The sequence below is a fragment of the Gossypium hirsutum genome, chromosome D10 (genome assembly GCF_007990345.1).
Source record: "Gossypium hirsutum isolate 1008001.06 chromosome D10, Gossypium_hirsutum_v2.1, whole genome shotgun sequence".
Taxonomy (NCBI): domain Eukaryota; kingdom Viridiplantae; phylum Streptophyta; class Magnoliopsida; order Malvales; family Malvaceae; genus Gossypium; species Gossypium hirsutum.
Window position 1 is genome coordinate 30,023,681 of NC_053446.1, and position 12,425 is coordinate 30,036,105.

Sequence of the window (12,425 nt, forward strand, 5' to 3'; positions counted from 1 at the left end):
GCTTTATGTATTGCACCATTTACTTGGAGGTACTCATTTCGTAAATGATTTGTTTGGCTTAATATATATTTTAGTCCTTAAAATATACCCTTTTTTCCATATTTGAAGTTGCAATTTATGTCGTAGCTTCAACTTCATTCACCATCCTCGTTGCAAGGTCCATAACTCCACTCCAAATCAACCCAAAATCCACCGGATCTCATGGAGTTTCAAATATCAACTTCAAGATTGGAACGTGTCAAAGAGGGCGACGACAATGGTGGTGGAGGAAGTTGGAACGGGGACAGGCCGACAAGGAATGGGAACAGAGAGATATTGGAAGGGGCAAAAAGGGAGGTTGAAAGTGGAAGCATGAAGAGGTGGGAGGAAGAAAACATGTTTGCCTTCATACTTTTTAAATTTTTTTAAATTTCAAAATTTTAACGTTTTTTTTACCATTTTATAATTTCTTAAAAGATTATTTTTTATAATTTTTAAGTATTTTACAATTTTAATATTTTTGCAACTCTTTAATATTTTTTATTTCTTTACACATTTTTTTTACATTTTTTTCTAATAATAATGTCACAATGAAATGTAATATTTTGTGATTGGTTGAATATTTAAACCATTTATTTTTAATGCCCAAAAGACTAAACTAACAACGTTTAATAATGTTAAGGACAAAATTGGATAAAAAATTTAAAGACCAAAATGAGAAAAGCATATATTTTAATAATTAAAATGTGCATTAAGCGTTTTTGTGTTTGTAAGTAATTTAAAAGAATCGTTTAAGATTACTATATTATGAATATATATATATATTATATTTTAAAAAATAATTATAATTTTGTTGAGAAATAGATACGGACAATTAAAAAGTTTAATATAATATTTGGTATTTGAACTTGTTTTTTTCTCCTGATTTGAGCATCTAACCTTTTTTTTATCCAATTGAATACTTGAATTTAACTTTCTTTTTTTACGTAAACTAATTTCTTGTCTAATTTAGTATCTACATTTATTAAATATTATACAAACTACCCTAAAACACTAACAAAGTTTTCTTATAAGGAGACAAAAAATTAATGTATGGCTGGCTTGTAGCAAATAATAGATCAACTGATGCAAAACCCCCCCAGATCTTTGAATAGCTTGGAAAAAAGAAAAGTAGATAAAAAGAAATGAAAAGGGATCAAGTTGAAAAGAGAAGACAGTTAGGTCTTTGGATTGCAATTTAGCCAAAGTTGTTTCTCCCTCTCTCTTTTGGCGCACCCAACTCTATAGACAAAAAGAATAAAAAAGTTGTATTTTTTAATGGATTCTAAGGTAACGAATTAAAAATAACAATAAAGAAATATATAAAGAGATAGGTTTGTTCTAATGAAGCTGTTAATCAACTTGTGATTGAAAAATTGGACTTGGATCCTTAGAAACCGTTATGATCAAGGATGTTGAATCACTAAAGATTCGATGTTTGATCAGTTAATATGTTGGAACAGCTTGAGAGTTGTATTGGCTATTAGCTTATTTGATTAGGGTTTTTTTCATGTGATGTTTTTATAAGCAAATAATTTTTAGGACTTGATTTATGGACAAGATTGATCATGCATCATAATCATGGTCAAATTTAGAATTTTAAAGAAATTGAGATTAATTTAACTTTGCAGATAAGGCTTGGGCTTATTCTTTATGCTTATATTGACAAATTTATGGGCTAATTTTAAAGAGATTAATTCTACTTTATTTTGAGATAATTATTTGAGATAATTCAAGAAGATATATTCAAATTATAATTGAGAGTTTTTTGAGTGAGTGGTTAGTATCAATTGGGGTCATTGTTGGGGTTGTTATTGCTTTTTGAGCAAGGATAGATTGGGCTTACACCAATAGGTGATCTAGAAGATTGTTGAATAAGAATCATTCACTAAGCAAGACTTCCAGAGTAGAATTGTTTTTGAATTGCGTTACCAAATGATTGAGTACAAATCTTTCTTTACTTTTTCTATTTTTCATTTTTGTTTCGTTGACTGTTCAATCTTATGATTGAGCATGTGTTTGGACAATGAAGTTGAACTTATAGCAAACTTACATGTTTTTTAGAGGCCCCTAGAAGAATGATTCTTAAAAATGTCAATAATCGAGAAACAAGAGAACAATGTAACACCCAAAAACCCGGCCTAGAAGTTTTGACCAGATCTCAGAGGCCACATTGATCACCGAAGTGATCTAAAAGTAACTTACAAACAAAGGCTTGTTTAAAACTCATTTACAAAACAATTTGCTAAAAACGAACTAAGCCGTTTAACAATTTAGGATTCAAAGAAGTAATTTAAGTTACGTTGAAAACATTCGGAAATATAAATCCGCAGTTTCTAAAATTCAATCCAAAATAACAATTTACAAAAATCCCAAAATAAAACTTATACCACAATTCTTATAATTACTTACAGTTCAGAACAACTTGAAAAAATTTAAGAATTGAAACGAAACACTTTATTTAACCAATTCGAAACTTATTCGTCTGATACCTCCAGAATGCGAAGTCCATCTACAGAATACGAGAGTACTTGAAAGGGGAAAACTAAGGGGGTGAGCTACGCGAGCTCAGTGTGAGTCTAAAACGTAAACGAAAGACAAAAAAACGGAGTTTAAAAAAAACCTATATTTCAAATAAGAATACACAAACAATGTAAGAGAATCTTACATCGAAAGTCAGACATATGAACCATTTCCATAAGTCATTCACAAAGACAAAAACACTACTCCATACACACCGAAGTACTAAACACATCAGATAATTATTATAACGCAACAATTTGGGGCTCGCAAAATCAGAAATAACCATAATATTCCAACTAATTTAAGGCAAACAATTTTCAATGATACAGTAAATGCAGTGAATACAAAACCCATCCAAACCATCCAAACACCACTTTGACCACCCTGCACACCACATATGAGCTATAATAAGCCCATCCACCCTACACACCACATAAGACCATGATAACCCTACACACCACAATATGTGGAACCAAGCCACTCGAATAATAACCATATGCAGCTAAGCTGTCATATGTTTATATTGCGGTATCACCGCTATTAAGAATGTAGTTAAACTGCCGAATCAGACTCCTTTCTCTTTACAACCAAAACCCAGATTTTCATGTAGATGAACAATCTACACGACTTATAGACAAACACACAACAGTGAATGGAAATGAAAGTGCACATATTCAATTACACAAAATCAATATCAGATTAGCTCAAATCATATCATTAGATAGTGTATCAGTTCATAAATCACATTACATATGCACTTTAAACAAACCGTAGAATTAACGCTATAACTACGAATACTCACATAACTCTAAGCTGTAACAGAGTCCCTAACACTTATACAGAGGCCTCAACAAACGTTGGGCGACATAAGAATTGGAACGATCAAATTATGACACAAACCGAAAATCTACGAAACAAGGCCACACGGCCGTGTGGAAGTGCTTAGGCCGTGTGGAGGCCAACATGCCCATGTGGTGGCCCACACGCCTATGCGCAAACTTTACACGCCCGTGTTGTAACACCAAACCCAGCCTAGGAGTTATGGCCGAATCTGATGGTGTCACATTGACGTGTTTAGCGTAAAACTTGTTGTTGTTGAAATCTTTAAAATCAATTAATCATTTTGTTATTAAACGGTGATTCCAAAATGGGTTGTTAATTTCCAAGCGTGCATCATTAAAAACTAATCACTTTTAAAACGTTATAAATTTTCCAAAATCTCATTTATTGCGAAAACGTGGTGTCTTTGAAAACGGTTACCTTTTGAAAACCCGTTTTATTTTACAACTATCAGTTTATATCAAACTAAATAAATAAAAACCCCAATTTAAAGTTTATAACTTTAGAGAGGTCTTTTTACATAAAAATACCCAAATTCAGTTACTTATAAATCAAACGCTAAAGACGAAAGCTGATGCAGTTGTGTGGCCATCTTCAAGTCCCTTGCAGCATCGAATCAACTTTGGTTTAGGATTACCTGCACAGTTAAGAGGAGAGGGTGAGTTTATGAAAACTCAGTGTGTAATCCCTTATCAAACAGTCAGCATACAGAACAGAATCAGTCTAGGCCAGAGCCTTTTAACAGTAACAAATACAGTGTGGGCCTTAACCCAATACAAAAACAGTGTGGGCCTAATCCCGATACAGTATCAGTATGGTGCAAGTATGCAAACCCATCCCAATCCAGCCAACACACCACCCGTACCAACCCAACACACCATGTGGGGACAGATTCGACCCACTCAACCCTCACACCAATATCGCAGCATAGCTGCCAGTAGTAATAATGCAGTAGAGCTGCCAATAGTCAGAATGGCTAAGAGCCGTAAACAGGATAGCTATAAGCTATAAACAAAATGGCTACAAGCCATAAGTACAGTAATGTGATTGGCACAAAGCCATCAGTAGTAGTGATATGGCCGGCACACAGCCATTAGTAACGGTAACATGATCGGCACAAAGCCATCAGTAGCAGTGATATGACTGGCACACAGCCATCAGCAACGGTAACATGATCGGCACAAAGCCATTAGTAGCAGTGATATGATCGGCACACAGTCATACCAAACATAGACAAATCAGTCATTTAACCATAGACAAAACAATCATTTGACCTCGATGGGAAAAATTAGTCATTTACCCACCAGGGCATTACGGTCATTTTACCCTATAGGGGTATTACGATCATTTTACCCTACAGGGGTATTACGATTATTTTTCCCTACAAGGGCATTACGATCATTTGACCCTACAGGGGCATTACGATCATTTTACCCTACAAGGGCATTACAGTCATTTTACCCTACAAGGGCATTACAATCATTTTACCCTATAAGGGCATTACGGTTATTTTATCCTACAAGGGTATTTCAATATTCTACCTTACGGGGGTATTTCAGTCATTTTATCCTACGAAGGTATTTCGGTATTCTACCCTACTGGGTATTTCAGTCATTTTACCTATCAATGGTATTTCAGTTATTTTACCTATCAAGGGTATTTCGGTCATTTTACCCTTCGGGGTATTTCGATCCAGATATCAACCTCTTGAAAAGTCCGCAGTCACCTCGAGCGACTCAGGTAGCCTAATTGGTCACAACAGTGTAAATGGGCCCAAGGCCATTACTCGGCCCAAGTAGGCCCACACGCTCATGTGACTTGTTCAGCCCAGATTTCACCACAGCTATGAGATCTCTATAGCCCAATCTAGTATTTGCCACAAATAGTGGGTTTCATCTGTTTGGGGTCCACAAGCCCATTGAGCCCACACGACCCAACGTGGCCTATAATAGCCTAAGCCCATGAAAATGCTCATGGAGGCCTCCACAATTTATCGCCCATGATTAGCAGGTTCGGCTTTCCACACGAGCGATCGCACGCTCGTGTGGTCTCAAACGCCGTATTTCAGCATTTCGACTTTTGCCGTTCTACAGTTACAATTGGGAGTTTACAGACCTAATGCGATTTGCAGATTCCCTTCTATCCGAACACTTTTATTCCACAAATCAAATTATCATCGCACCCTTGGTTCCCCCAAGCAATGTGCCAATCAACCTCGACCACCACAAGTTAGGAATGGAAGCAATGCAGGTTAGAGAAAGCGACGAATACCTTGAAAGCCTCGCCGATCTCCCCCATTCAGAACAAGGAACAAATGAGATGTGATATATAGCCTCTCCACAACAACAACCTCCCCAAATCCCAATATTCTCTCCTCAAATCTCTCCAAATATATCCCCTCCTTGACATCCTCCAAGACCACTAGACCACATGCTTCCTTACGACATTTTTTTAACACAATAATTTAAAAGGCCTACATCCAAGCATCTAGGGTTTTATCCACTTAAAACAAAAAATTTTACTAAAGCCCAGGTTTGAACCCAAAACTTTTCCAACTCCTTTCAAGACCCTTAACCACTAAAGCAGGAATACTTTTGTACATAGTTTCCAAACCATTCCCTTGCTCAAGGCTCAATACTTCTAGGCCTAAATTCTAGGGTGTTCCACGTGTGACCGAGTTACATGGCCGTGTAAGCAGCCCATGTAACTCACTGTCTAAAACAAGGTATAGGGCAGACACAACTATATGGAAGTCTCACAGGCCCATGTGTCCACGGGACATGACCGTGTGTTCAAAACGCACGTCCGTGTGAATATCAACTAAAATTCCAAAATTCAGCCACACGACTGTGTGGCACAAAAAATTGCCCAAAAACCTTAATTTCCAATTGAGCACGGCCGTGTTGACCGCCCATGTGCGGCATACGCTCGTGTGGGCACTCGTGTGGCCACGAAACCACCCTAAAATAGCCCAAAATGAGAACTTCTTCAACGAAACAAATACCGACATCAATAGTGCTAAAACCCACACCGAAATCAAATGGAAATCAAGAAATCCACCATTAAAACGACCCCACTCACCTTAATTTTAGAAACACTCAAGTGATCGTCGAATTCCATAGAATCTGACAGTGATTCGATAGCAAATTTAAACAGGTTCAGAACACATACCTTTAATCGCGATTCCCAACACCACGAACCGTTTGATTCGCACCACCAAACTGTTGAGAACCTTCTTCACCTCTGATTAAATGAACACATGAGGACAAAACTCCCTTGACAGACAACAAGTAACGATAAAACCGAAGAAGCAAGAAATTACTAGAAAATTGAATTTTGGGGAAGAAAGAAGAAAGAAGGAATTGTAGAAAAGTCAGAGAGAACTAAAGTGGGAAAAAGAACGTGGAATGGTTGGGTTTTGAAATAAAAATAAAATTTAAAATAGATAAATAAATATTTTCAAACTTAAAACAAATTTAAGTAAAAAAATTCCTTAAAACCCTAATTCCTAATTGAACACGACCGTGTGGACCGCCCACGTGCGACACACGCCCATGTGGCCACCCGTGTGGTCATAAAACTACCCTAAAACAGCCCAAAAACATGAACTTCTTTAACGAAACGAATACCGACATCAGTAGTGCTAAAACCCACACCGAAATCAAATGGAAATTAAGAAATCCATCATCAAAACGACCCCTACTCACCTTAATTTTAGAAAAACTCGAGAGATCGTCGTATTCCATAGAATCCGATAGTGATTCGATAGCAAATTTAAACAGGTTCAGAACACACACCTTCAATCGCGATTCCCAGCACCACTAGGGGTGTGCATTATTCGGTTAAAACCAAATTTTTTCGGTTAACCAACCGAGTTCGGTTAATCGGTCGGTTAACCGAAAAAATTCGGTCGGGGGTCGATTAAGTTTTTTTGGTTTGTTTGGTTAACGGTTAAATCGGTTCAACACGGGTCGGTTAACCGAAAAAATTCGGGTAAACCAAATTTACACCCTAGGCCTACTCCCTTCCAATTTAAACCCAACCCAATTTAATTTCAGCCCAATTTTCACAACACCCCTAGCCCTAGAACGGTAGAACCTGGCCTGCTGTCCATTAGGACCATTAGTTTACCATTCCATTTGGTCCACTTCTATTTTCTCAGCAGATTTACAACAGCCCTCAAGCCCTCCTCCCTAATTTCACAATTTCACTTTCACTTTCACTCTCACTCTCACTCTGTCACTCACACTGTCACGACTCACGACTCACACACACAGTCCCAACACCCGTAGCCAGTCGGTAGCCCTAAATCTCAGTCTCAATCTTAACACCCAACACCCGATATCTACATTCTTAATCTTAGTCGACACTCGACAGAAGAATCGGGAGTCGCCGGAGTACTAGGTTTGCTTTCTTCTAACTTCTTACCTCTTCACTTCATGTTAACCAATGCTATCCATGATTGATGTCTTCTTTTGTACATATGAACAATTAGGATATATATTATGTAATTAATCATTTACAAGCAGCTATGTAAAAAAAACCCTAAACAGTAAAAATGGTAAACATAAATGAAATCATTTACACATCCAGTGCACAAATCATAATATGATTTTGTTGTGTAAAAAATGAAGTGAAATTTGACCCTTTCTTGCAAATAACCAAATGTTGCTTTCCATTAAACCTCCACGAACCTCATACCTTGTATATCTTTTTTTGGTTTTAAATTTTTCGGTGAATCGAATCTTTAAAGAAATAATTAGATTCCTTCAGCATTTTTTTTCTAACCCAATAATATAGCTAATTGTTTTAATTACTTAGCTTAGAAAGCCCTTCCTTTTCAAGGACATTGAGGAAACCACTAAATATAATTTTCTTTGATCATTAATGAGTTCATTTTTTTTAATAATCATGATCCTAAAATAAATAAATATTAAAATTTAAATTATTGAATATATTGTAATTAATGTATATTGTAATTAATGTAAGAAAAAAAAAATGATCAGTTGGCTGTTGTTAGCTTTTTTAATGCACATTGACTACTGGTTGTTGTTGGCTTGTTTAATGCACATTGACTTAAAAGGTATCCTTCACATGGAAAATTTTATATATTAATTAGATTTGGGCAATTTTCTTTGTGTAAAGCTGGAGACAATTCGATCATTCTTAAATACCTCTAATTTTTTTTTATATAAACCAAGAGAAAAGTTTCCAGTGACCAAACTTTCAGTGTGGCTTTCAGTGTCAAATGACATCTTTCAAGTTTCAACAATTGACCAAACTTTTCCATATATATTGACTAATTAAACTGAGATTGTTATTTATATAAAAATTTTATATATGGTGTTGATTAGCATATGAGATATATCTGTTAGCTGACAACAACATATTGAATATATTGTAATTATTAATTAATGTATATATAAACTGCTCTGTTTGTAATTAATGTACATATTGAATATATTGACAACTGCATATGAGATATATCTGTTTGTAATTAATGTATATATCTTTTGAAAATATTTTAAATTTGTGTCTCGTCATTCATAAGTTTAATTCAAATTTATTTTATTTTAAGTTCACATATAATCCAATGATATTATTTTTACTTAAAAAAAACTCATATATGAAAAGTTATCTTTATACATATTCTTCGAATAATACTATTCATACTAATTAATGTTTTTACATCAAATGTATTGTCATTCATTATCAAAGTCAACACAAGCAGACCCATATTTTAGACACTGCTGCATTTTCGGTTTAAGAATTAAATGGAATTAGAGAAAAGAAAGAATGAAGTAAAACAACATATTTATCAAACATCGTTATTTATACTAACGGTGTAATGATAATATTGTATATTGTAATGGGTTAAACTAAACTTGTATATGCTACTCTTGATCTTGCAGAATTTCAACCGAACCAACATCTATTGAGGGTAGTGTTACACCTCCTACTTCGATAGATTCTGAAAATTCGGGAGTTGAAGCTTCAATCCAAACAAAGGGGACTACCGGGAAAAGAAAAGCCCCTCCTCAAAGGTCAGAAGTTTGGTCTCACTTCACTAAATTTATTAATAGTGAGGGTGCAAGTAAGGCTAAATGTAATTATTGTGAAAAAGAATTTTGTTGTGATATGAAAAAAATGGTACGGGGTCATTGGAATATCATATTGGTTCATGTAAGAAAAATCCTAGTAATGTTGTTGACACTAGTCAAGGACAACTAATTTTACCTAGAAAGGGAGTTGAAGGGGGGAAGGGAATCTTTCAACTTGGAGATTTGATCAAGAAGCATGTAGGAAAGGATTAGCACAAATGATTCTGATTGATGAATTACCTTTCAAGTTTGTTGAAAGTGAAGGTTTTAAGAAATTTATGTTTGTGGCATGTCCTAGGTTTCATATTCTTTCACGAACTACTATGACTAGGGATGTTTATCAATTGTATCTAGATGAAAGGGTCAAGATAAAACAACTTTTGAGAAGTTCTTGTTCTAGAGTTTGCTTAACTACTGACACATGGACATCTTTGCAAAGAGTTAATTATTTGTGTATCACTGCTCACTTTATTGATAACGATTGAAAATTGAATAAAAAGATTTTAAACTTTTGTCCAATTTCTAGTCATAAGGGTGAGTCCATTGGGATGGTGATTGAGAAATGCTTGTTGAATTGGGGGATTGATAAGTTGTTTACTGTTACTGTTGATAATGCAAGTTCAAATGATGTTGCTATTGGTTATTTGAGAAAGAAATTTAACCCTCGAGGGGGTTTAGTTCAAAATGGTAAATATCTTCATATGAGATGCATGGCACACATTGTGAATTTGATTGTTGTTGAAGGCTTAGAGGAAATGTATAAATCTGTTGAACGTGTTAGGGGGCTGTTAGATATGTGAGACAATCTCCAACTAGATTACAAAAGTTTAAGGAGTGTGTTGTGGTGGAAAAGATAGTGTAAGAAGATGTTGTGTCTTGATGTTTGTACTAGGTGGAACTCGACCTACTTAATGTTAGACACTGCTCAGAACTTTGAAAGAGCTTTTGAGAGATTTGAGGAGCAAGATACAAATTTTAGGGCTGAATTTGAAAGGGGAAAGGGTTGGCCTAGTGTGGATGATTGAGATAATGTTAGAAACCTGAGGGATTTCTTGGAACACTTTTATGAAGTCACTTTGCGTATATCTGGCACTTCATATGTCACGTCCAATAATTTTTTTGATGAGCTTTCCGAAATTGATATTCTTTTACGAGATGCTCAGTTAAATAGTAATATTGATTTCAATGTTATGGCCATCAAGATGAAAGAGAAGTATGATAAGTATTGGGGTGATATTGATAAAATGAATTTGTTTATGTTTGTTGCTTGTGTTTTAGATCCTAGACAAAAACTAAAGTATCTTGAATTTGCACTTAGTGAAATGTCTAGTTCTGAAAAAGATTGTGAAATGATGCAAAAGTTAAAGGAATCTTTGTATGAATTGTTTGATGAGTATAGTACTTGTAGCCAATCGAGTGTGTCAACACATGTTTCTATTGGTGAACCACAACAAAAAATGAAAAGGCGAATGCAAGCTTTGTATAAAAAGCGTGAGTTGGAAATTTGTGGTGAGGATAAAACATCTGAGTTGGATAAATATCTAGCTGAGGCTAATGAAGAATTTGTTGAAGATTTTGATATTTTATTGTGGTGGAAAGTGAATAGCCCTAGATTTCCCACTCTTTCAAAAATTGCTAGAGATGTGTTAGCTATATCGGTTTCTACGGTTGCTTCAGAGTCTGCATTTAGTACCGGAGGACGTGTGCTTGATCAATATAGGAGTTCTTTAACTCCTAAAATTGTACAAGCTCTTGTGTGTACTCAAGATTGGATTCGAAGATCATCATCACAAGAAGACATAAAAAAGATTGAAGAACAAATCCAAGAGCTTGACAAGATTGAAAATGGTATGTTTATTGTTTTATTTTAATAGTTTCAATTTTTTTACCATATCACTCTTACTTATTTAGTTGATTCAATGTTTAGACATTTCTTGGAATGCATTAGAGCCTACCCTAGATTCATGAGCTTTCGTGAGTTGAAGGGTATGCTTACTACTATCTTATTCTTGTTAATTTATAATCTATTCGTTTGTTTATATTATTTGAGTTTTTTTTAAATGCGTATATTTCTATTATATGCTAAATTTTTGCTCATGTTTTTTTTAGGTTTAATGCAAATGGAGATATTTTGGAGAGATGAAATGGATATATTTTGGAAAGATGAAATGGATATAAATGGAGAATGTTAAAAACATACATTTCAATTCTGTGTTAATTCAAGACTTATGTAATATTTTTAATTATGTAGTGATTCAAAGACTTATGTAATATTTTTAATTATGTAGTGATTCAAATATTTATGTAATTTTTTTAATTATGTAGTGATTTAATTCGGGTAATTCGGGTAATTTGGGTAATTTTTGGGTAATTCGGGTAATTTGGGTAATTTTCGGGTAATTCGGGTAATTTTCGGGTAATTCAGGTAATTTGGGTAATTCGGGTAAGTCGGGTAAGTCGGGTAAATTTTAACCAGAAATGATCAACACATATTTTTCGGTTAATTCGGTTAACCGACCTTATTAACCGAAAAAAATTTCGATTCGGTTAATTTTTTTTAAAAAAATTCGGTTCGGTTAACGGTTAAAAAATTTGGGAGGTCGGTTAATTCGGTTACAAGAATTTCGGGTCGGTTAACCGATTGAACACCCCTAAGCACCACGAACCATTCGATTCGCTCCACCAAACTGTTCGGAACCTTTTCCACCTCTGATTAAACGAACACAGGAGGACAAAACTCCCTTGATAGACGAAAAGTAACGGTAAAACCGAAAAAGCAAGAATGTAACACCCCTAACCCATATCCATCGCCCAAATAAGGTTATAAGGCATTACCGGAGTTTACAAATTAATTTACAAACATTTCATTATTTCATCAAGCATTCATATTTATAACCAATCAAAATCAAAACATTAATGAGCTAACGTTGGCCAATTTAACTT

General features: G+C 34.9%; 1 long non-coding RNA gene across 1 annotated transcript; it reads left to right on the forward strand.

The window, feature by feature from the left end:
- Positions 1-11,156: 11,156 nt before the first annotated feature.
- Positions 11,157-11,667, forward strand: LOC121222208 (uncharacterized). Its single transcript, XR_005919312.1, has 3 exons — positions 11,157-11,330; positions 11,410-11,468; positions 11,592-11,667. It is a non-coding gene; the product is annotated as an uncharacterized lncRNA (long non-coding RNA).
- Positions 11,668-12,425: the final 758 nt, after the last annotated feature.